The sequence below is a fragment of the Bactrocera latifrons genome, unplaced genomic scaffold (assembly GCF_001853355.1).
Source record: "Bactrocera latifrons isolate USDA-ARS-PBARC rearing strain unplaced genomic scaffold, ASM185335v1 scaffold_72, whole genome shotgun sequence".
Classification (NCBI taxonomy): Eukaryota; Metazoa; Arthropoda; class Insecta; order Diptera; family Tephritidae; genus Bactrocera; species Bactrocera latifrons.
This window is the reverse complement of record NW_017537401.1, coordinates 935,162-939,135: the sequence shown is the minus strand read 5'-3', so window position 1 is coordinate 939,135 and position 3,974 is coordinate 935,162.

The following is a 3,974-nucleotide window of genomic DNA, read 5'->3' as shown; positions in this document are numbered from 1 at the left end:
TTCAGTTTGAAGGGCAGCGATATGCTATTATCATCAGCTCGTAACGCCGATCATTTATATCTTGTAAATATAGTTTACAGAGTATATGACTATACCTTTTAGTTGTTGTAAGGTATAAATATGTAAAACTGCAATTTTTCAAACACAACAAAGAAATCAGTGGCCATTCGAGTGCTTTATTTCAAGCATTTTGCCTCTACTCAATTACCTGCATAAAACAGCACTAAAGAGAATTCATAGTTCGACCACTATATACTATATGTATGAGTTATATATATTTGGTAAGTACATAGCAGACACAACTACTTGTTCAACATAGAGTTGTTTTATTAAGCCAGACCAGACTTTATAGACAAAAGCACATGCGGCAGATAGACACATCAGTAAGCCAGAGCAGCAAAGCAAACAATATTTATCAATAACAAAAAACTTTCGCAATCAACACAAAATTGAATATAAGTATTGCAATAAACTTTTCGCACAGATAAATATGATGAAAAAGTTTTGATCGGATTAAGCGTTTGGTCAGTCTCTAGCTGCAGGAGTGGCGTGCAGGATCTTGCCGCCGCTAACTTCTACATATTACTCTATCAGGCAGATTAAACGACGCTTACTCCGTGGACAGATGAAAATAGTGGGTACGGAACTCATCAAATGTGGTGTTCACAATTGTTTCACTGTGGCAGCAAAGTCTCGGTTTCAACCTGAAGTTTGTTGTAGTCACATGTGATACGTAATACAGGTATATATACATACTTATATATATTATAATAGTCTAACTACCCATTGAGAAATTTAGTGCTGCCAAATTGGTGCGGTTCTGTCGCTAGTGAAGTCCCAAAATATTTCAGCAGTCATCCTCTGTACACCTTTCTTGTAAGGTCAATGTAATACGAAAGCGACAAAGCTTCGAACATCGACATTAAAAGACATGATAATACAATAAATGAGGTCATAAGCTGTCAGTAAAGAAGTAGTGAAAGTTTGCCACATATATTTATTATGGATCATAATTTTTTGCAGCGGAACCTTTTACCTATCATCAAAAATTTTCCCGCCCATTCGTGAATGTTGCATATCGCATTACAGCCTTCTATATTAACAAACTCAACACCATATGAATAATCGCATAAATAGAGACTTCCGCGAATGACTGACAAACTTTATAAAAATAAAAACTTTTAGAAAAATTTCACCAAAAGTTCCAAGAATCATGATAATCGATGGTCTGCTTGGTTCACCTCTCTCTGCTGGGCACTTACAAACCTCATTTTGTTTCTCTATACTATTGTTACTTCATTAACTCATAAATACCTCCCTGTATCATATCAACCCCCAGTAAACTCAAGTCAATTCTTTGCCAGTTTTTCGCATTAATACTTAATTTCAGCGCTGGACTCAATTGCACTTTTATCTTAGATAATTATGCCACCGAAGTTGAGAAATATATTAATAGAAATGAATTCTGTGAAAGCTGCGGATAAGACTAAGCAAACAATAAATTGGTAGTGCTTATAAACAAAAATAACAATAACAGCATAAATATCTATCTTCTTCTTCTTAATTGGCGTAGACAGCGCTTACGCAATTATAGCCGAGTTAACAACAGCGCGCCAGTCGTTTCTTCTTTTCGCTACGTGGCGCGAATTAGATATTCCAAGCGTAGCCAGGTCCTTCTCCATCTGGTCCTTCCAACGGAGTGGAGGTCTTCCTCTTCCTCTGTTTCCCGCGGCGGGTACAGTGTCGAATACTTTCAGAGCTGGAGTGTTTTCGTCCATTCGGGCAACATGACTTAGCCAGCGTAGCCGCTGTCTTTTAATTCGCCGAACTATGTCAATGTCGTCATATATCTCGTAGCCAACGCGCAAAGGACCATAAATATTTCGCAGAACTTTTCTCTTGAAAACTCGCAACGTCGACTCATCAGTTGTTCCCATCGTCCAAGCCTCTGCTCCATATATGGCAGGACGGGTATTATGAGTGACTTATAGAGTTTTGTTTTTCATCAAAAGGAGGGTCTCTCATCCGAGGTTGTTGAAAAGTTTTCATTGGGAGTATGTTTTTACGTGGCTATTTCGCCTTCTCACTTTAGCTCGCCTTCAAACGGATGTTCTTAGGCCACCCAGAGGATACTTGGACAAAGACCGGAAGTCGTGAGCTGCTTGAGTAATATGTAAAAGAATCGTTTCTGGCCACTCCCAAGTGAATGCCGATCAGAGAACTTTCCTCACTTGCGTTAACTTCTACACGTGACTCCATCCTCCAGCATAAATACCTATATAAAAATAGAACGGAAATGGTGGAAATCTTCAAGGAAAAGGGTTCTTAAGAAATTATTTGAAAAAAAAGTTTTAAAAATTATGCTTACATATTAATACTATGATATTACATTTGATTACATTGCAAAGCATTTCATTACTTTGAACTACGTATGGTTTCCTTAAAATACTTAAAAACACTAAATTACTTTGGTTAATTAACTTTGATGGACATGGGGAACATTTGATTACATCGGAATAAGTTTGATTACTTTTGTCTTGGTTGATTATTTTAGCTTTTTGTAGAATTAGTTTACATTACTTTGGAATAAGTTCGATTACTTCGGTTTATTTTAGAGTAAGTTTGATTTCTTTGAATTATTTTAATTACTTTGGGTTTTGTTATTTTGGATTACTTTCAATAATGTTTGATTATTCTCAATTACTTTAGAAAAAATTTAAATACTTTGCGTTACGTTTGGTTACTGAGAATTACGTTTAAATACTTTGAAATACTTTAAAAAACGTTTGATAACCTTGAAAGACATTTGATTACTTTGTAATATGTCTGCCTTGTTTGAATTACTTTGAATATATATAGATTATTTTTAATTACTTTGGTTTACGTTTAATTACTTTTGATAACTTTTGAATACTTTGGATTACGTTTGATTACTTCTGATAACTCTTGAATATTAAAAATTAGTTGAAAGTAAAGACTATTTTAATAAAATTTTAGTTTCTTTGAAAGACGTTTGATTACTTTGGAATATGCTTACTAATAGCTGATATTATATGTTTAATCAATACATATTACTTTCATTTATTCTTTCAATTACTCTTGACTACTTCAAAATATGTTAAATTATCTTGAATTATTTTGTATTTATTTCAATTAATTTGGTTATTATTATGTTTGCTTAGTTTTAGTTATTTTGGAATACGTTTAACTCCTTTGAATTACTTTTAATTACTTAAAATATATCTTGATTATTTTTAATTACTTTATATTACTTTGGTTAACATCTGATTACTTTTGAATCAGTTTGGTTACTTTAGAAACTCAGCTTTAAATTAAAGTGGGCCCTGAAAATCATTCCAAATTTGAACACAAAAACAATACAGGAATAATGAACAGACACCAGTATAACCACAAACACATACAAGGAATATTTCTAAATATAACCCTGGCAAACCCCACACACACTCGAACACACAAAATTGCTCCATTCATGTTTTCAAAACAGCCTACTCTCCCTTCAACATTTCGACAACAAATTACCATAAATTAAAAAAAAAAATGCAATGTTCACCTCCATATAATATATGCTTACTTATGCATACGCCATTGCATTGGCATTAAAATACCTTAGCATAGAAATTAACACTTGTAAAGCAAGACGCTTAGACACTCACTTTCTGAATTTATTATGCCAGGAGTCTTTCAACAGCACGCACGCAGATATGTATATGTAAGTATGCGTATATACTATATACGCTTGCAGGAAGCATAAACCACCTTAATGTGCCGCACATTTCGTGTGACATATGAAAAGAGCAATTTTCGCAGCAGACATCTTCAGGGAATTGAGATAATAGTGCAAATATACACAACTGAAAGTGTAAGCGAGTGTTGCCATAAGACTAGCAGCGGCTAAATGGAAATAGGCGCACACTAAACAAACTCCGAGACGACACAGAACTGTGCAAACTTAC